The sequence below is a fragment of the Procambarus clarkii genome, chromosome 70 (genome assembly GCF_040958095.1).
Source record: "Procambarus clarkii isolate CNS0578487 chromosome 70, FALCON_Pclarkii_2.0, whole genome shotgun sequence".
Taxonomy (NCBI): Eukaryota; Metazoa; Arthropoda; class Malacostraca; order Decapoda; family Cambaridae; genus Procambarus; species Procambarus clarkii.
This window is the reverse complement of record NC_091219.1, coordinates 23,936,553-23,959,837: the sequence shown is the minus strand read 5'-3', so window position 1 is coordinate 23,959,837 and position 23,285 is coordinate 23,936,553.

The following is a 23,285-nucleotide window of genomic DNA, read 5'->3' as shown; positions in this document are numbered from 1 at the left end:
CTGTTCGTGGGATGGATACACAAAAAGGCATTTTAGTATTCATTGTAAATGTTTGAATTGATTTGATTGTTGCTGCCTGTGGTGACTAGTTTATTGTGCACCCCCTTATTCATCCTGTGAACGGTATTTTATAGTGCACCCCTTTAATCATCTTGTGAGCAGTAGTTTATAGTGCATCCCCTTACACATCCTGTGAGCAGTCGTTTATTGTGCATCCTCTTACTCATCCTGTGAATGGTAGTTAATAGCCCCCCCCCCCTTACTCAATTTCAATTTCTTTATTATGCACCCCATACCCATCCAGTGGGCGGTGGTGGAAAGGGTTACAGGAGCACATAATGGGTTTATGAACTGAACCCCATAGTTTGTTTGCATACCATATATACCACCACACACACACATACATACATACATACATACATACATATATATATATATATATATATATATATATATATATATATATTTTCTTCACTGTCGAGGGTAATTGAAAAATTAATTATCCAAAATTTATTTTTTACATTTTTATTTTTGGTCTGACGCCTATAAGCATTTCGTATGGCTTCTTACATTTTCAAAGACTTGGTTTACACATAACATGCATTATGCTTATATTTGCTTTCGGTGAGGTGATATGTCACTAAAGTTTTGGGTGAGGTGACAACATGAATCAGTGGGTATAAATTGGGTATGAAAACATCAAACGGAAGTAACTGCAGGAGGCCTATTGGCCCATACTTTCTCTTGCTGCTTCTATGTTGGTTCGGGGTCTTGAAGTGGGTAAAATGTTGACCCACTTCAAGACCCCATGTACAAAATTAATTTTGGAGAATTAATTTTTCAGTTACCTTCGACAGTGAAGAAAAACGTAAGAAATATTAAGAAGATTCATGTTAGAATTATTAATCTTACCCTTTCGGTCATATTCAACAACATACTGTATATATATAGAGTTTTATATATATATATATTTTTTTTTTTTGAGATATATACAAGAGTTGTTACATTCTTGTACAGCCACTAGTACGCGTAGCGTTTCGGGCAGGTCCCTGGAATACGATCCCCTGCCGTGAAGAATCGTTTTTTCATCCAAGTACACATTTTTCTGTTGCGTTAAACAGAGGCTACAGTTAAGGAATTGTGCCCAGTAAATCCTCCCCGGCCAGGATACGAACCCATGACATAGCGCTCGCGGAACGCCAGGCGAGTGTCTTACCACTACACCACGGAGACTATTATATTTATATATATATATAGTATAGTGAGTTTTCGGTTGCATATATGCCTGGGGACCATTCAGGCTTGTTCGCATATGTATGTATGTATATATATATATATATATATATATATATATATATATATATATATATATATATATATATATATATATATATATATATATATTAAATATGACCGAAAAAGTAAGATTAATAATTCTAACACGAATTTTCTCAATATTTCTTATGTTTCTTTTTACTGTCGATGGTAATTGAAAAATCAATTCTCCAAAATTCATTTTTATTTCTAGTCTGACGCGACGCTTGAACGCGTTTCGTAATAACTTATTACATTTTCAAAGACTTTAGTTTACACACACAACTGTAACCTGAAAACACTAAACACTAAAAGTTTTACTTATGCTAAACACTTAAACAGCTTGTCTTATATACTCGCATTTGGGTGAGGTGATATGTTGCAACAATTTTGGATGAGGTGAACAAACTTTTGACCAACACAAGACAGAACACGGAATATTGGATATTAATTGGATAAATGAGAGGGAAAAATGGAAGTAATTGCAAAACGAAGCCTTGAGGATAATCCTTGGGTGCCCTCGTACCACAAAGATACTTAATATGAGAAAGGAACTTAATATTCTGAGCGTTGTTGATCGTGTTACTGAAATTAACTGTCAAATTGGTATAAAAATGCTTAGGCTAACTCATCCTAATCCTTGCACAGAAGCCCTCCAGAATTTCTTTATTGAAGATCAGCATTGTTCCAAATGGATAACAAAAACTGGAACCCAACTCAGAATGTATCAGGTTCATGATTTGTACCAAGAGAAACAACAGCGGCACTTTCCTGCACCGTGGGAGGTTACACCCTTTCCAGTTTTAATCCCTCCCTTTCCACCCAAGAAGCAAATTAGAGATCAGCCCAAGCTTCGTCTTGAGGCAAAGCTCAACGCCTTAAGCCATATTGATGCTCTGTCCACAGAGCATTCTCTCTCTCAAATTATATACACTGATGGTTCCCTACACCGCACCACGGGTGCAGCTGGAAGTGCAGTTGTCCTGACAATGGGCGATGGCCTATACTTTGAGTGGGGAGTCCGTATAAACAACTGGGCCTCTACCCTTCAGACTGAACTATTTGCCTTGATCCTTGCACTGAAATGTGTACAAGTCTCAAAACTTGATACATTAATTGTAAGTGACTCCTTATCATCCTTAAATGCTCTCAACTCTTTAAGACATAACTGTAACATGCTCGTGTCCGAAGCTAGACACAAATACAACAAAATTACTAAGGATGGTAACAGAGTCCATTTCATGTGGTCTCCATCTCATGTTGGCCTCCGAATGCATGATAGAGCTGATAAGTTAGCCAAAGAATCTGCCTTTAAAGGAGCCGTTGAGTGTAACCTTGGATTGTCAATGAGCAATCTGAGAGCAGCTGTACACCGAGAACTTCAACAAGATCTTGTAGATCTGAGGCAAAGTGAAATTGACACCAGTAATTCCATCTATCATCATACTATCATGCAAGAGGAGCCACACATCTATGGATCATCCAATAAAATCAGCAGACTTCTAGATGTTACTACTGCTCGGCTTAGACTCGGTTACAAGTATCTCTGGGAATTCTCATTATCTGCTGATGTAGACCTGACCAAATGTAAACTGTGTCAACAAAATTATTCGCACACCCTCCGTCACTATGTGATGGAGTGCGAAAAGATACGTGAATTTAGAGACAATTCTATAACCAATGTTCCAGCGATGTGTCAATATTTCATTCAAAATGATCTGCTACCAGAAATTTTAGCCAAATATCCCCAGTTTGCTAACTGTAGGTAGTAACTAAGTGATTGTAACCTATCCACCGCTGCCCACTGGATGGGGGGCGGTGTGCAGGACAAACATATAAATTTTGACACTAGCTCTCCACATATGTCAGTTGCTTAATTTAGAACCTGTACTTGAGGTCGATCTCGAACCCATTGTTGATGTGATGACTTATATTGAATTTTGTAACTAGCTCATCAAGATTGTAACTTGCTTAGCTAAATGAATTGTGGGGTTCAGTCCCTGAGCCCATTATGTGCCTCTGTAACCCTTTCCACTACCGCCCACAAGATGGGTATGGGGTGCATAATAAATGAACTAAACTAACTAAGCAACTGACTCACTGTGACTCGTGGAGTGTGTACAATAGGTGCACCCTAGGACAAACGTGATATATTTCATACACCTACATTGGGGGTAATACATCAATATAATATTTAGGAATACTGTAAAATGTTGTGACGCTGCATCCAGAGACCAACGTATCATCCCTGCTATAAGAACAAGGTCACTAATGTGTCGACATGATCTGAAGCAGAGTGGTTAGCACAACTGACTCGCAACCGATTGGTCTCCAGTAAATTCCTGGGCAGGGTGAGTTTGTTGAACATGTTTCCTTATACGTTTATGTTCATCTAGGAGCAAATAAATAGGTACCTTGCAGTTAGTCAGCATTCTGTGGCTGTGGGTAGCATTCTGAGGACGATATACTTTGCTTTTAGAGATGTGGTTAGGTAAATCCCGGGGTGAAATAAATTAAAGTGTCCTCTGTACGATAGCCACTCGTTCCTGCGCTTCAGTTAACATTCGGCGCATTCGCCGCTGGGGATGAGCGCTGAATGATGATATGCAATTTCATGCGTGATTGCAAACGCGAGTTTTATGTGGTCTGTTGTGTATTTACTATTTGTGCCTGCAGAATCGAGCTATTAGCTCTTGGACCCCGTCTTTCTAACGGCGGGATCCAAGTTGTTTTTCTGTGTGGAGGAGTGGTGGTGTTTGGAGGTCGAGTGGAATAGTATAGCAAATAATCAAGTAACAAATATACACTAATATACGGTTAAGTAATAAATAAATGGAAAACGTACCTTGGAATCAATTTAATAATCTTGTGTAGAATAAAGAAATTGTTTAGTTTTCGTAGCCTCGCCTCCCCTACCCCCACCCACTGTCTCGTAGGCTCCAGGCACTGTGCAACCTGGCACTGTTTATATTATGTTGTATGTTCACCAAATATCCCCGTCTCACAGGATGATTGCCATTAGGCATACATGGCACGAGAGTGTTGTCTATTTGCCTAGGTCAGTAAACGTTTGAGTAGATTATGAGTAAATTAAATATTTACAAAGCTGCAGATATTTCATGTAATTTGTTCTAAAACCGTTTGATAACTAGCCATTCACTAATATAGTATTAAAGACTGTCCTGACTCCTGTTCAGTGTCTATAACTGAGAGTGCACCTTGTTGGCAAATATGTTATGGACATTTATATGTGAAATAATATTACAGCCTATTTCTAGAATATGGGTAATGCCCATGCTACCCTAAATTAATACAAACGAGATTCTAAACCCCGTGTTCTGTACATCAGATACTTTTAATCATCTATGTTAAGGCATTACTAATAACTATTTTGTAAGAGTTATTATCAAGTACTTGAAGAGCAGTCTTTGAGCCACAGAATATTACTCTACTGTATTAGTGTGTAGTTGTAGTGCAGCTGTGTGCGTGTGGAGCTAAGCAGTTGTTTAGTGTCACACTTGTAGTCTGTACATGTGTTGTTTCTGCACCTCACAGGTTGCTGCCGGGCGACTAGTTGACAGTTTAGCAGAGCAATCAGTGCACTATTGGCGGTAGATTATTTTTTAAACAGTGTAAAGTGTTGATTCTTCGAGTAGCTCTGGATTTCTTTACATTTTTTTGTGATGGATGTATATTAGAAGGGTTAGATAAGGTAGGATATCATTACCTGGTTCACTGCATACAGGAGTAACACTCAATTTGATGAGGGTTGGCAACACTTGTACTCAAGCAGTTAACATACAACCTGCGTATTGGTGTGGCAGAAAGACTTGCTCGCGGTTGAGTCTCTCATGGTCTTAATGCAGAAGGTCGCCTTTACTTATTTAGTTCTTTCGTGTATGGTGAGAAGTTTCAGCTCTTCCCTAAGATGATGATTCTTGTGCATCTGGGACCACCAAGAATTATTCTCATTGCTCTATTTTGTATTGGTTCTCGCGTTTTTAGCCTAGTACTGGAGGAACTCCATGATAAGACGTGGCAGTCAACTGGGGGTCCAGCAACCATTATATACAACAGTCTGACAGTTTTAGCACTCTTAGCACTGTGTTTACCAGCTATTTTTGTCTCAAAGTCTTTCTTTGACTCTAAGCTTTATTCAAATATGGCATCACTGTTGACAACCACAACGAGGTATTTGCAGTTTTCGATTACTATAGTGTGGAGAACAGTGTTGGTGGAACGTACTTTCTTACACGTTGGCAGGGTTGCGTCAGCAAATTGATTTTAAATTAGTAGATAAATGAAAAGTGAGCAAACTCGTCACGTTACAGGACCCTGTTCCCTCACAGGACAGCAGTACAGATCTGCAGTATCAATGAGTAGAGCTCATAAATTGAACCCGAAAGGAACTTGCCCAGTGGGTATGGTGTAGGGAGTTGTGCAACCCGTCCTCTTACAAATTACGTCGCTTTTCACTCGTATGTGGCGAAAAATCGACGTAATTCCAAATGAAATCGGCTAACGAAAGTGAGGACGTACTGTCCCGTTTTCTGTTTTGGGTCCTTTGGCTTAAGCTGTTAGGTTCGGAGAGTAAACTTTCAACTAACGGTTTCCATGACGTTTTGAAACCTCAAGAGAACTTCTTGCCCTCCTAATTTCCTACCAAAGGACCCTTAACATGCTGTTTTGGAAAACAAAATCCAAATTTAATTGGAAAATAAATTTCTATTTTGAATTACTTCGATATTTGACCGTAGCGCATACGAGCGAAATGCGACCTAATTTATAAGAGGACGGGTCTGGTAGGGTACTGGTCCTGTGGTCCGGGTTCGATTCCCGGACTAGACAGAGACAAATGGGCAGTTTCATTCACCCTGATGCCCCTGTTACCTAGCAGTAAATAGGTACCTGGGAGTTAGACAGCTGTTACGGGCTGCTTCCTGGGTGTGTGTGAAAAAAATAATAGTAACAGTTGATTGATACTTGAGAGGCAGCCCGAAAGAGCAGAGCTCACCCCCAGCAAGCACAACTAGGTGAATACACACACACACACACACACACACACACACACACACACACACACACACACACACACACACACACACACACACACACACACACACACTCTCTCTCACACACTACGAAAGCAGAAGTGAAAGCTTTCACCGCAGAACAAAAAAAAATAAAGCCTGGCCCCACACGCAAGTTGTGTGAACACGTCACCCACCGTCACGTTCCTCCACCACACTTACTGACAATTTCTGGTCACTGCCGGCAGATTCGCCAGCAAAAACTGCCACTGCTCTACCTGTTGTACAGGTTCAAATACCCCCAAGTTTTTCACAGATTAAGGAGCAAATCAAGAAGAAAATACTCCCAACTATCAAAAGTCACCACAGAGCCAAAGTAGCGGAAGGATATGGTACGAACAAGCCACTGGGTACTACTCTTTCAAGTCTGACAAAAAGATATTCAGAGACATTGCAGTAGCCATACACAGACTCAGACTTGGTTACAAGTGCTGCTGGGAGGTAATAAACCCAATAGTTAAAGTGTCATATCTGTGGAACAGAAGCAGAGACGCCACTATTGCACTGCTTACTGGAATGTGAAGCAACTGAAGCCCTGCGCATCAAACTCAACATTAATCCATCGACAGCTGCTGCATTAGATGCAAATTTCACAGCGATTACAATGATCAGAAAAGCAGTTGAAGAATGGGATACACTAGTGAACACTGTGCATTTACATCCGCCACCAAGATAAATGTTATTAAAACAAGACTAAAACCAGTGCGCTAAAACAGAAGCGAAAAAGAAACGTGGGGGGGGGGTAGAAATCATACCACCATTATTCTGTACATTTGATGGTGCTACATAGCCTTCCCGGCTTGGTGCCTTCTTTTGATAATTACTTACTTAAAACTTTGACCCAAATATCACATTAACAAGGTTATCACCAATAACCGAACTCAATTACGGGCTCGCCATAGCCCGTGCTACATGGACATTTCGTTCAGAGTAGCTAAATCTAAAACAACAACAACAACATGGTCACTGCCAGGCCAAAGCGCGCGCATGACGCCCTCTGTCATGCAAGTGTCTCTGAAGTTCAGTTGTGTTCGTTCTCGACACTCAGTCAGCAATCCCGGGAGGAACAGTAACGGTTAGGGATGTTTCCTATCACCTAAATATCTCTATTCAGCTAGGAATAAATATATACCCGGGAGTTAGTTTGTTGTAAGGATGCATCCTGGGGAGGGTCAGTAGTTCCACAGTGGGCCAGCCAGAGGCTTAGGGCCCCGCGCAGGAATATCCCTGCCAAAAAAAAAAAGTTGTTCCACCTTAGGGGGGAGGGGGACCTCGATATAAACCTAACGTATTCACCTAGTTGTGCTTGTGGGAGTTGAGCTCTGCTCTTTCGGCCTGCCTCTCGACTGTCAATCAATCAACTTTTACTAACTATTATTATTTTCCCCCACACACCCCCAGGAAGCAGCCCGTAACAGCTGTCTAACTCCCTGGTACCTATTTACTGCTAGGTAACGGAGGCATCAGGGTGAACTGTGCTGTGCCCATCTTGTTTCTGCCATCAGCCGGGGTCGAACACGGACCCTAGGATTACGAGTCCAGAGTAGCTGTCCACTCAGCTATCAGGTCCCCTAGCTGTATGTATGTATATATATATATGTATATATATATATATATATATATAATATATATATATATATATATATATATATATATATATATATATATATATATATATATATATAATATATATATATATATACACATACATACATACATACATACATACATACATACATACATACATACATACATACATACATACATACATACATACATACATACATACATACATATATATATACACACACAGGTTGTGTTCCCGAAAAAAAGTTAATTATAATATTTGTTCTCGACTTCCCTGTCATGTGAGACTTGGTTCAAGCTGGCTTATTTGTCCGAGGTGAAAGCTTACAGTGCAGGGAGAAACCAGATGAAGAATGTGTGTAAGTTTGTTTGAGTGTAGTTAACACTCACCTGTGTTCCCTGTGTGTCCGGAGTGTAGTTAATGCTCAGTGAGGCAAGAACTTATGCTGTCTGTATCTGGGTAGACATTTGCCTCTTGCAGCGCCTCCTTGGTTATAACTATCCATACAAGATGACCCGGACGCTTTCAAACGCAGGGAGACCTGTACGACGAGGCCCTGGGTGAGAGCGAGGGTCATGTTGTCAAGACTTACCCGAGTCCCAGTCGTAGCCAGTGATGAGTGCCTCTCATACACTACCCGAGTCCCAGTCGTAGCCAGTGATGAGTGCCTCTCATACACTACCACAGTCCCAGTCGTAGCCAGTGATGAGTGCCTCTCATACACTACCACAGTCCCAGTCGTAGCCAGTGATGAGTGCCTCTCATACACTACCCGAGTCCCAGTCGTAGCCAGTGATGAGTGCCTCTCATACACTACCCGAGTCCCAGTCGTAGCCAGTGATGAGTGCCTCTCATACACTACCACAGTCCCAGTCGTAGCTTACGGCAACACACTTGGGTCTCACACAACTAAGTGAGTACACACACACTCACACACACACAGATTGCATATATAATGTATAACATGTATAACGCCAGCGAATACACAGATGAGTACTTTGACACAAAGACAGTCCTCAAACTACACAGATGGGTCCTTAGAACACATGTTGGGCGCTGGTGGCTGAGTGGACAGCACGTTGGATACGTAGTCCTGTGGTCGGGAGTTCGATTCCCGGCGCCGGCAGAAACAAAAATGGACAGTTTCTTTCACCCTGATGCCCCCTGTTACCTAGCAGTAAATAAGTACCTGGGAGTTAGACAGCTGTTACGGGCTGCTTCCTGTGCGTGTGTGTGTGTGTGTGTAACAATTTGAATATGATTAGTAAACATCTAAAGAGGATTAGGTATGTAAATAAACACCAACATGGCTTTAAGGGAAGATAAATTATGAACTTACTGGAGCACAGCGATAAAGTAAGGAATATATGATAGAAAGAGAAAATTAGACAAATTGCGAATTTCTGGATTTTAAAAGCTTCAGAGAGTTCCACATAAGAGACTATAATACAAATTTGAGTGGAAGACTTTGAGTTAAAATTTTGAAATTAAATTTTTTGAAATTTAAACAGAATATTTTGAGTTAAAGAGTCTCTCACGGACAGGAGGCAGAGTGTCACAGTGAGGGCGAGAGGTCTGACTGGCGTGGAATAACAAGCAAAGTATCTCTAGGATTGCTGCCAGAACCCATAATATTTCTCATTTATGTTAATGAGCTAACTACAGAGGTTGAGTCGTGCATGTCGATGTTAGCAGACGATGTACTGTTAATGACAACAGTCGAGGATTGTAAAAAACAACCGTAATAACGAAGCAAATGCACAATGAAATTACATTAACATGATGTACCAATGAGAAAATCCGTAGGAGCCATGAGGAGGATTCGAACCCACACTTTGTACTAAACACATCCTCTAGACCACTACACCACGACATGGTCATGTAACTGGAGCCACATATGAATAGGATATGTCAGCAGCATTCTAGAAATGAAATAAAGAGGCATTCAGGGATTGACAGAGTGGGGGAAAACTAGCATCACAATATATTTTACTCTGCCTAACCTTTACCTCATTTTAACTCAACACAACTAATCATTTATGGATAACTTTCCAGCATCTTGACTGAAAATATGAAGGTATTAACGAGGGCGAACTGAGTAGGTATAGCATGAGTGAATACATAACATAGCACTACCAGTGATGACCGCTGACCAAGCGACCATTGATCAAGCGACCATTAATCAACTGTCCACTAAGTGACCGCTAACCCAGGGACTATTAACCCCTTAACCTGACACTGTAGGCCAAACTGTCACACGTATAACTCTTCTTTATTTCTCGAGAAAATAATAAATATTTGATGCAGTGGCTGAAGAGGTTTGGCCGCCGGCAGTGTGGAGTATCTCGCAGCTAGACCCGTCCTCAGCAGCAGGCTGGTCAAGAGTAATAACGTGGCAGAAATAACATGTGATGATGTCTTCTGTTTGACCATGGACTGACACAAATAACATGTGAAGTGCTGAGTGTAAATGTGGGTGGGTGATGGAACGTCCCTACGTGAGCACCTTCACCCATCACCCACCTCTACCACTAACAAAAGACTGTCAAGTTCACCCCCCACGAAGTATATCGTTTAAATGTAGCGGAACTGTAAAAATGTTATCTATATTTCCATCTGAGGAGGACTGGATCCCCCATATGGGGGATAACTTACCTGGCCTGGTGGCACATCTGGCAGTAACCTACCTGGGAGGCGAGCAGGCTTGGGTGGACAGTAACCTAACCTGGAGATTACTTATACCTGTGGAGGCCGGGAAGGGAGCACGTCCGTAGTCACTCACAGTCAAGAACAAACTGACCCTCGTTGTCGGATGCTGATCCCATACCTGGTATCATCCTCCTCTTGGTCCTTCCCTTGTCCTCCCTCCCCTCCTCTTCCTCCCCCAATTTACTCCTCCTCTCCCCCCCCCTCCAAGACAATAAACACGACACCAGCATTTTCGAAGAACAGTAGAAGTGAAATATCCCCAAAGGACAGTTCACATTACGCCCAGTTTACCTTCCCAGTGCAGCGTACTCTCTCCCGGGCAGCTGCAGGAGTCTGGGGCACCGCCCGCACCCTCTTGCAAGATCCTCCAGGGCGCACACCAAAACAATCAACACTCAGAGTGGCACCATCACTGCCATGACAACGACTACTCCAAAAATTGACAAGATATTTACTCTGATGCTTAATTAAAGTTGACCCAAGGACACAGGTTATCCCAAATTCCCACAAATATCCTCAGAAAACAAAGCCCAATGTTTAGTCCCCAGAGTACATAGGTCGCTCCGCGCCATATAATTTGTCTCTAAGAACATGTATAACGCCAGAGAATACACATATGAATACTTTGACACAAAGACAGTCCTCTAACTACACAGGTGGGTCTCTAGAACACATGTTGGTCTCCAGAACACAGGTGGGTCCCCAGAATACATACAGGTGGGTCCCCAGAATACATACAGGTGGGTCCCCAGAAAACACATTCAGGTAACCTCCATGACAAAATATACTGAATAAGAAAAATTAGAGCGGCAGCATGAAGTCCTTAACTCGCCAAGCACATGACAAAACTGGAAAAAGTTGGCATGAAAGAGGCAGGTTACCAGACTGATAGTTGAGCTGAGAGGCATGAATTATGAGGTTAGATTAATGAAACCGGCACTCACGTCGTTTCTTTTAGTTTATCCTCATACCTCATGCCTCTCAGCTCAGAGTTGAATTAATCACTATGTTTCGTGCAGTCAAATTTAGTTGTGCCAGAGGCAGCAAGAGGACAGTACGTGTGCATATTACAAAGGCCAAAAGGGTACTAAATGTACTGTCCTCTGTAAGCTAAGCAGCCAGATATTAATAGATCAAACTGGATCTGCTTCTAGCTACCTCTGGTTGAAACTGGCCACCCATAGAGCTGGAGTGGAATATTTTCATTTTTGCCCCAGGAGAACTCGACGGGACGCCTGGTGAGGATAGATGACCAGATTATTTGGAGGACGACGCAGACGTCATCAACCTGGAAATTGGTGAAGTCAGACGTCAGGAGGCACGCTGAAGCCGGTATATGGCTTTAGTTGAATAAGTGTTGGAGCAGCATATGTGATAAGAGTCCAGTTTTCCAGTGAATGACAAGTCAACCAACAGCCGACATCAATAATTATACCGACATTGTTTTCTAGTACAAGTTTTCTAGTTTCAAGAAACTAGACGAGGTCTTGGATCCAGACTTACGTCATGTGTCAGTCTTGAATGGCGGTAAGGACTCAGCAGAGCGGTTGTTCGGACTTGTGCTTGAGAGTGATCTGGCGACCAACATACTCATCTGGTGCGAAAGAACACTGATGTTCTACTATAGTTGGACGAAGCTGAAGACGAAGGGTAAGCCGTGCTGAGAAACTCGTCTTTGGAGCGTGGTATCGCTTTCTGTTGGTCTTTCACGTTCACATTTGTATGGTCAACTACATCGTTATTATAAGTACTTTAATTTTTGAAAGATGGGCTGTGGTATCCAACTCCATTAGGCTTTCCCAGTCGAGTTTGTCACTTACAGCTGTACGTCATTTTGTTTGTCAAAACCTTTATCTTTACGTGTGATGGGCACGAAGATAATAAGGCGCAGAGAAACATTATGGTTGGCTCCCTCGGCTTTTGAATATTGAATTGGCTGGAATTTAGGCTTCGAGCCAGGTACTGGAACTCATTAAGTTATTCAGTCTTGTTTTTCCCAGAATACGATCCACTATAAATTTGACATAGTGGACAAATTTGACAATTTCCACAGTCAACAATGTAGCACTCTGCGTGTACAGGTCTACTCGTAGTTGGAAGTAGTCTTCCAGTTTTATTGGGTGCCGCCGAATCGGTCCATCATACCCAGGATTCGAATTCCCGAAAATAATTTAAAAACACCCACATACCTAAATGGAACGAAATGAGTAATCTCATTTATCTTTGCCAACATATATGGCCTAAAACAAGGACAAAAACCAAATTCCAAGGGGATAATAAAGGGACAAATTCCCTTTAAATAAATGGCCCCCGCATCCTCACAGAAGCAAATGCCGTATTATGAGAAGTCACAGAAAATTCAAACTAGAGATTACAGCCTAACCTAACCGTGACTAGAGAGTAGATAATAACACTAATTTCGTAGTGTTTTTGAAGTGATTACCTCCAGGGAACATACCCCGTGAGGACCGGTTGGGACAGTGACCTTCAAAGGAAACACACCACGTAATCTTGACACAGACGGCCGAAACCTCACCATTATCGGAATTGCTTTAGCCGGACGACAGTACTCCAGGGACCAACTGGGTGTGGACTCCCACTGGCGGGCCGCGATAGTTAGTTTAGTTCATTTATTATGCACCCCATGCCATTCCTGTGGGCGGTAGTAGAATGGGTTACAGAGGCACATAATGGGCTCAGGGACTAAACCCCACAATTCATTTAGCTAACCAAGTTACAATCTTGATGAGCTAGTTACAAAATTCAATGCATATCGTCACATCAACAATGGGCTCGAGACCGACTACAAGTACAGTTTCTAAATTAAGCAGCTGACGTATGTGGAGAGCTAGTGTCACAATTGATTATCTTGCACACCACCCCCTCTCCAGTGGGCAGCGGTGGGTAGGTTACAATCACTTAGTTACCACATACAGTTAGCAAACTGGGGACTTATCTGGCAGCAGATCTTTTTGAATTAAATATTTACATATTTCTCGAACAATTGTTATAGAATAGTCTCTGAATTCACGTATCTTTTCGCAATCCATTACATAGTGACGGAGGGTGTGCAATTAATTATACTGAGTTTACATTTGGACAGGTCAGCATCAGCAGATAATGAAAATTCCCAGAGATACTTGTAACCAAGTCTAAGTTGAGCAGTAGTAACATCTAGAAGTCTGCTGATTTTATTGGATGATCCATAGATGTGTGGCTCCTCTTGCATGATAGTATGATGATAGTTGGAATTACTGGTGTCGATTTCACTTTGCCTCAGATCTACAAGATTTTGTTGAAGTTCTTGGTGTACTATTGCTCTCAGAAGTTCTTGGTGTACTATTGCTCTCAGACTGCTAATTGACAATCCAAGGTTATATTCAATTTCTCCTTTAAAGGCAGATTCTTTCGTAACTCATCAGCTCTATCATGCATTCAGAGGCCAACATGAGATGGAGTCCACATGAAATGGGCTCTGTTATCATCATTAACAATTTTGTTGTATTTGTGTCTAGCTTCGGACACGAGCATGTTACAGTTATGTCTTAAAGAGTTGAGAGCAATTAAAGATGATAAAGAGTCACAATTAATGTATCGAGTTTGGAGACAAACATTTCAGTGCAAGAAGCAAGGCAAACAGTTCAGTCTGAAGGGTAGAGGCCCAGTTGTTTATACAGACAACTGACCCACTCAAAATATAAGCCATTGCTCATTGTCAGTACAACTGCACTTCCAGCTGCACCCGTGGTGCGGTGTAGGGAACCATCAGTGTATATGATTTGAAAGAGAGAATCCTCTGTGGACAGAGCATCAATATGGCTAAACGTATTGAGCTTTGCCTCAAGACGAAGCCTGAGCTGTGATCTCTAATTTGCTTCTTGGGAGGAAATGGTGTAATCTCCTACGGTGCATGAAAGTGCCGTTGTTGTCTCTCTTGGTACAAATTAAAAATCTGATACGTTCTGAGTTCAGTTCCAGTTTTAGTTATGCATTTAGAACAATGTTGACCTTCAATAAAGAAATTCTCGAGGGCTTCTGTGCAAGGGTTAGGATAAGCTAGCCTAAAAATTTTTTATACCAATTTGACACGCAGATAAACTGTAATGGCGTCTGTTAGTGGTGGTGGGACACACCACTAAGACTATAATGTGCGTCAGTGGTAGTGGGAGGCGTCAACACCATCCAGCTACAGATGTGGCTCCCTCACATAGCTAGGCTTCATCACTAGCATCAATAATTAATTTCTTTCTCCAGGCTTTGCTGAAGTGATTAAAAATTCCGCAGTTGTTGGAGCTGTTTACCCAAAAGTTATACTATGTTTTCCATGACCCTCAGGGGGGAAGGTGACCCTTGTGTGGTCGCCTAGGCTGTCGTGTGTGGCACTTAATTGGTATGTCCTTGATAAATGACGGGCGAAAACTCGTTCACTTTTTGTGTTTCTGCTTGTAAGATTCACATTGTAAGATTGTTGAATTGGTTACATTTTATTTGCATATTGCAATCTACATGCACTCGTTTAATGGCCGGGATGAAGAGACGCCAGCAATAATAATAATAATAATAATAATAATAATAATATATTTGTATACAAGTACTATACATATATTTGAGAAATGATACAGTGGAAAATTCGTAGGTAAGAAATGTACATTATACAGAGCCACCAATTGTTACAGTAAACAAACTATGCACGTTACATACAGTAGATAAACTGTGCTTTCTAATTACAGTAGACAAACTGTGCTTTCCAATTACAGTCGACAAACTGTGCTTTCCAATTACAGTAGACAAACTGTGCTTTCTCAAATCAAATCAAATCAAATGTTTATTTAGGTAAGGTACATACATACAAGAGAATTTACAAAGAGTGATGGATTTATAGATTGGGCTAGTACATACAATGCCTAAAGCCACTATTACGCAAAGCGTTTCGGGAATGAAAAACTTAAATGACTAAAGCTTAATACTAATTGAGCATAAAGAGTAAAATGAAAACATGGAATGAAAACATAGCTGAAAAAAACAGCACAAATACAATTCTGTCGACAAACAGCGCTCTTTAAAAAAAAAGACATTGGTTGACAATAGAGGGGTAAGGTAGGTTACAGGGAATTTATTAGGTATAGCTTCGTTTTTATCTTAAACTGGTTGAGAGAGGTACAGTCTTTAACATGGCTGGGAAGGTCATTCCACAATCTGGGTCCCTTGATTTGTAGAGCATTTCTAGTTTGATTAAGTCGTACTCTAGGAATATCAAAACTGTATTTATTTCTGGTGTGGTGCTCATGGGTTCTGTTACAACCTTCTATGAAGCTTTTGAGGTCAGGATTGGCATTACAGTTTAGCGTTTTATATATGTATAATACACACGAAAGAATGTGCAGTGACTTAATGTCTAACATATTCAGAGATTTGAGTAGGGGTACCGAGTGATGTCTGGGGCCAGAGTTGGATATTGTCCTAATAGCAGCTTTGTGTTGAGTAATTAGAGGACGTAAATGATTTTGGGTAGTAGAGCCCCAAGCACAAATACCATAGTTGAGATATGGATAGATGAGGGAGTAATAGAGAGTCACCAGGGCAGGACGGGGTACATAATATCTGATCTTAGAAAGAATGCCAACAGTTTTTGAAACTTTTTTTGATATATTGAGAATGTGACCCTGGAAATTCAGCTTGTGGTCAATGAGAATGCCAAGGAATTTGCCATCTAATTTGTTACAAATTTGGGTATTGTTTATTTTGAGATTTATTTGATTAGAGGATTTATTGCCAAACAGAATATAGAAAGTTTTGTCAATGTTAATATCTCAACTTAAATGGGGATTTCGATGTGGATTCAATATATAACTTATTTAAGAATATTCTAAACAAAGCACAGGAACGTAGTATACCATACAAATTGAATAGATCGTATACTAATGACCCAAAGTGGATAACAAAGAATTTGAAGAACCTTATAGGTAAAAAGAGAGCTTGGTACAAAAGGATTAAAAATGGGGAGGTCACTTTAGAACAGGAATTCGTACAACTGGTTAGAAATGTTAAAAAAGAGATAAGGAAAGCAAAAAGAAACTATGAAGTTCGCATAGCAGGGCAAGCAAAGACAAATCCTAAAGGGTTTTTTCAGTTATATCATACTAAGACTAGGGAAAGGATAGGTCCATTAAAAACTGAGACAGGTCAAATAACAGATAGTGATGAAGAGATGAGTAGTATTTTTAATAAATATTTTGTATCTGTATTTACTAAAGAGGAACTTAACAATATGCCTTCAGCCGAACAAGTCTATGTGGGTGGGGACGAGGACAGGTTGACGAGTTTAGCAGTTACCAGGGAGGATGTTCTTAAACAAATAGTAAAACTCAAACCAAACAAATCCCCAGGGCCGGATGAAGTGTTTGCTAGGGTGCTTAAAGAATGCAAAGAGGAGCTTTGTGACCCACTGTCAACCATATTTAATAAATCAATAGAGTCAGGCAGAGTGCCAGAGTTTTGGAAAGTTGCTAATGTGATACCAGTTTTTAAGAAAGGAGATAGATCACTTGCGTCTAACTATCGACCAATTAGCCTAACGTCTATAGTGGGAAAGTTACTCGAATCTATAATAGCAAATAAAATTCGTCTTCATCTTGAAAAACATAAATTAATAATTGAGTCGCAACATGGTTTTATAAATGGCCGTTCATGTTTAACAAATTTGTTATCTTTTTATTCTAGCATTGTTGAGGCAGTTGATAGTGGTAAGGATTGCGATGTTGTATACCTTGACTTTAGCAAAGCTTTTGATACAGTGCCACATGGAAGACTGATTAAAAAAATAGAGTCCCATGGTATTGGGGGTGCTATATTAAGCTGGATTAGGGCATGGCTATACCAAAGGAAACAGAGAGTTAGTATAAATGGAATCAAGTCAGAGTGGGAAAATGTTGTAAGTGGAGTGCCTCAAGGCTCTGTCCTGGGACCTCTGTTGTTTATAATATATATAAATGATTTAGATTCAGGTTTGAGTAGCAACATTTGCAAATTTGCCGATGATACGAAAATCGGTAGGGAAATTAATTCGGAGGAGGACTCACTATCACTTCAAGTTGATCTAGATAGGGTTTTGAAATGGTCAAAGGATTGGCAGATGCAGTTTAATGCTGATAAATGTAAAGTTCTGAGGTTAGGTAATGATGATAGAGTTACAAGATACGAGCTAGATGGTGTTGTGATTGCGAAGTCGGATTGCGAAAGGGATCTGGGAGTTATGATTAGTAAGAATTTAAAACAAAAGGATCAATGCATAAATGTTCGTAATAAGGCAAATCGGACACTTGGATTTATTAATCGCAGCGTTAGTAACAAGACACCTGGTGTGGTTCTCAAGCTATATCTTGCTCTAGTTAGGCCCCATTTAGATTATGCAGTTCAGTTTTGGTCGCCATATTATAGAATGGATATAAATTCACTTGAACGTGTCCAGCGTAGGATGACTAAGTTAATTCCCCAAATTAGAAATCTTTCATATGAAGAAAGATTAACAAAGCTTAAGTTGCATTCACTGGAAAGGCGAAGAGTTAGGGGTGACATGATAGAGGTTTACAAGTGGATGAATGGACATAACCGGGGGGATATTAATAGGGTATTAAAAGTATCAACACAGGACAGAACACGAAACAATGGATATAAATTGGATAAGTTTAGATTTAGGAAAGACTTGGGTAAATACTGGTTCAGTAACAGGGTTGTTGATTTGTGGAACCAATTGCCGCGTAACATTGTGGAGGTGGGGTCCCTCGATTGTTTCAAGCACGGGTTGGACAAGTATATGAGTGGGATTGGGTGGTTATAGAATAGGAGCTGCCTCGTATGGGCCAATAGGCCTTCTGCAGTTACCTTTGTTCTTATGTTCTTATGTTCTTATGTTCTTAAGGGTGAGTTTGTTGGCAGTTAGCCAAAGATGGACTTTATTTAGCTCAGTATTTACTGTGGCATTTAGAGCAAGGGGGTCAGGACTGGAGTAAATGAAGGTTGTGTCGTCAGCAAATAGAATTGGTTTGAGGTGTTGGGAGGCATTTGGAAGGTCATTAATGTAGATGAGAAAGAGGAGAGGGCCAAGTATGCTGCCATGAGGAACACCAATGTTGATGGGTAGGGTGGGAGAAATTGAATTATTCACAGAAACATACTGGAGCCTACATACTTTGAACAGTAGGCAAACTGTGCCTTCTAATTACAGTAAACAAACTGTGCTTTCTAATTACAGTAGATAAACTGTGCTTTCTAATTACAGTAGACAAACTATGCTTTGTAATTACATTAGACAAACTGCTTTCTAATTACAGTAGACAAACTGTGAGCTCTAGTTACCGTAGACAAAATGCACTCTAATTACAGTAGACAAACTGTTCTTTCTAAATACAGTAGACAAACTGTGCTTTCTAATTACAGTAGACAAACTGTACTTTGTAATTACAGCAGATAAACTGCACTCTAATTACAGTAGAAAAACTTGGAATACAGTACTTGACTAAGATTTTCAGTAATATAATATTTTAAATTAAATATTTAAACATTTCTTGAATATTAATGATAAGAGTTGTTGATCAATTCTTGTACTTTCTCATATTCAATTGCAGAGTTGATAATGACTTATAAACCATTTTGTTGACATAGTTTACCTAGATCAATTGTATCAGTGTGGAGGAAAGTATCCAGAGACACTCAAGACTGTATTCAAACCCCGCAGTATAATAGTAGGATCGAGGAGCCTATCTGTTAATTTTATTGGACGAAACATATAATTTTCTTGGGCTATTTAAAGTTATACTAAACTTTTTCGAACGCGATGCTTTGGCTAACTCAGCAGTCTTGTCGTTCATTGGAAGACTAACAGGAGGGAGAATTTACATGAAATAAACTGATTTAGTCATAAGGAATTTTGGTATATGTGTAAGGCTATTATATATACTAGTGTGTATATATATATATATATATATATATATATATATATATATATATATATATATATATATATATATATATATATATATATATATATATATCGTCAATCGCCAAGACTCGCAGGTGAACCCCAACGGCACACAGGTGAACCCTAATGGCACAGGTGAACCCTAACAGCATACAGGTGAACCCTAATGGCACAGGTGAACCCTAACGGCACACAGCTGAACCCCAACGGCACACAGGTGAACCCGAACGGCACACAGCTGAACCCCAACGGCACACAGCTGAATCCTAACGGCACACAGGTTAACCCTAACGGCACACAGCTGAACCCCAACGGCACACAGCTGAACCCCAACGGCACACAGCTGAACCCCAACGGCACACAGCTGAACCCCAACGGCACAGCTGAACCCCAACGGCACACAGGTGAACCCCAACGGCACACAGCTGAACCCTAACGGCACACAGCTGAACCCCAACGGCACACAGGTTAACCCTAACGGCACACAGGTGACACCCCCAAGACACGTAGATGGAACCCCCCACAACACACAGGTCAACTCCCAAGACACGCACACATACCCCTCCATGACGCAGGTGAACCCCCAAGACGCAGACTTCAGAACACACCTTAAGACACCTGTCTCATCTCCGGCCGCCACTGCTGGCCGACGGCATGGTCACCCTGCCCTTTGTTCTGGTGGGGGAGGCGGGGCACGGGATGACCTACTCCATGATGCAACCCACAACAGTTGCCCCCAACTCTAGGGCATATATATACTGCTAGATAAATAGACACATCAGGGGTAAGGAAACGTGGTAGGCTTGGCACGTTTCTTTCCAGGATGTGGCAGCCTGCCCCGGGAATCTAACTCGGATGAATACGAAATGGCGAAGAGGATGTCAGAATGATGGGAGCAGCGGCAGCTAAGAGAAGAAGGTTCGGAAGAGGAGGAGGAGCAGGAGGAAATAAAGGACGATGAAGGTAAGGTAGGGTAAGGATGAAGGTAAAAGCCTGGGGGGAAGAGCTAAGTCAGTACGACTATGTAACACTGGGACGGGAATATAAGGAGAGGGATCTAGGATAGGACGGAAGGAAGGAATGGTGCCCAATCACTTGGACTATCGAGGATTGAACGCCGACCTGCAAGAAGCGAGGCCTCTATTGTACCGACGAACCCAAGTGGATGGACTAATAAGATGAAGCTAGAATGAGAGTTACAACATAGAAGAGGAGGAATCGGATGTTCCTTGGCCTATGCATAGACAAGAGACTGAACTTTAGCACCCACATACAACACAGCCAAAAAAGTCTCAAAAAACGGTCGGTCTACTTTATAAAATCAGATATTATGTTCCCCCACTCTGCTCTCCTCCCACTATACTACGCACTAATCTATCCCTATCTTACACATAGTATCTGTGCATGGTGTTCAACCACTGCAAATTACTTCAAGCCTATCATCATCACTCAGCAAAAATCTGCTATCTGAACTATAACAAACTCTGTCTTCAGACTACACACAGCCCTCTATTTAAGTCCCTTAACATGCTAAACATACACTCACACCACATTCTCATGTGCTCTTTATATTTATAAAACCTTGTTCCTAAATGCTAATCCTGATCTGAAACTTTTCCTTAATAGGTGTAATAGAACCCATGAGCACCACATCAGAAATAAATATATCTTTGATATCCCCAGAGTCAGACTAAATCTGTGCAAACATCCCATGCAAATAAAAGGGCCCAGTCTATAAAACTCCCTCGTTGATGAATTAAAAAATTGTTCAACCCCTCCCCTGTTCAAAAGTAAAATAAAAAAGTACCTAATTTCATCCCCATAGTTTCAAACTTTGTACTTCATACTCACACTGTATCTTGTACTACCCACTTCCCCAATATTACTACTTGAGACATATATCCTTACCAGTGTAATCACCTCTTGTCAACTTATGTTGTAGTTATCTGTTGATATAAAAACCTTGCTGCAATGTATCCTTTAATCTTCCTGATATGTTAAGGTCCCGCCCGAAATGCTATACGTGTTAGTGGCTTTGCATGAATATAAAAATACCAAGCTTATGCAATCTCACCAACCCATTGTACCTTTTTGCAAATAAATTATTATTATTATTATTATTATAAACAGGTACAGTTTTTAATATTCACAGTAACAACACAAATTATCTTATTCAAGACGAAGAAATGTGTGTGTGAGAAACTTGTTACAAACCATTAAATAGATTTGCCTTTGCTTGCTTCTCTTTTAAAGTGGTTAAGTACAACGGTTTATTGCATTTTCGAGGTCATTGCATAATTTAGAGCCCTTGGTTTGCATGAGGTTTCTGCTTTGGTTGAGTCTTACTCTTGGAATATTAAATATATATTTTTTTCTCGTATGGAGGCCATGGGTTCTGTTCCAGCCTTCTGAAAAGCGTTTGAGGTCATGATTACTACTGCACTTTAGAATTATATATACATAGAATACATTTGAGAGTGTGTATAAGGCTTTTATATCTAAAGAGCTCAAGGTTTCAAATGGTGAGCAATAAGTAATAAAAGAGGATAAACAGTAGTCCAGCATGTGGTGATATGGTGCTGCTTTCAGGCGTCTTGTCCACATTCCAGTCACCCTCGGATATTGGAAGATATTCTCGTCCTTTTCCTCTCACCAAAGTTTACTAGTCCTAGTCCAGGCTAGTAGACTAGACTCGCATCCCATATGTTTCTCTGATTCCATGTATGACTAACAACCCTGTGAAATTGGCATATTAGATGAACTTACTGCTAGCTCTTGGTCAGTTATCAATAATCTTGTTCAGTAATCCCTCATATATAATAAGTTAACAGCATATTGTTGTGTGTTCCTAAGCTTGTTAATAAAAATAACAAATTGGTGTGTCTTCGTGACGTCTTTATATGACGTCTATATATTTTTCTGTGTCTCCTTTGTTTATGATGGCCCCTTCTCTATCTCTCTTAAATCTCCTTCCATGACGTATCTTTCTTGGTATTCCATACAAGTGTCTCCTCCCTACGTGCGTATATGAATGTTGGTGTGTGTTCCTGTGTGTATAAAAAATAACCTAATTTCATCCTCATAGTTTCCTACCCTGTGCTTAAAACACACTGTATCCTGTACTGCCCATTTCTCAAATACTAGTACTTGAGACACATATCCTTACCAGTGTAATCACCTCTGTTAACTTATGTTGTAGTTATCTGTAGAGATAAAAACTTTGCTACAATGTACCCTTTCATCTTACCTGATATGTTAGAGTAAGGACCTGCCCGAAACGCTATGTGTGTTAGTGGCTTTGAATGGATGTAAAAATACCAAGCTTATGTAATCTCACCAACCCATTGTACCTTCTTGCAAATAAATTATTATTATTATTATTAGTAGTAGTAGTAGTAGTAGTATTATGTTTGAGTATGTGCGTGTATGAGTGAGAGTGTGCATTTATGTATATGGGTGTGACACTAAATCAACGCAACATTGGGTTGTTAAAAACAGATTCTGACGTACAAACCTGCTCACATTTTTTAAAACGTTAACCAATCTATTCAGACAAGACTTCTCGTCCTATCTGTCCGGTCTTTGAAATGCAAGACCTTGTATGCGG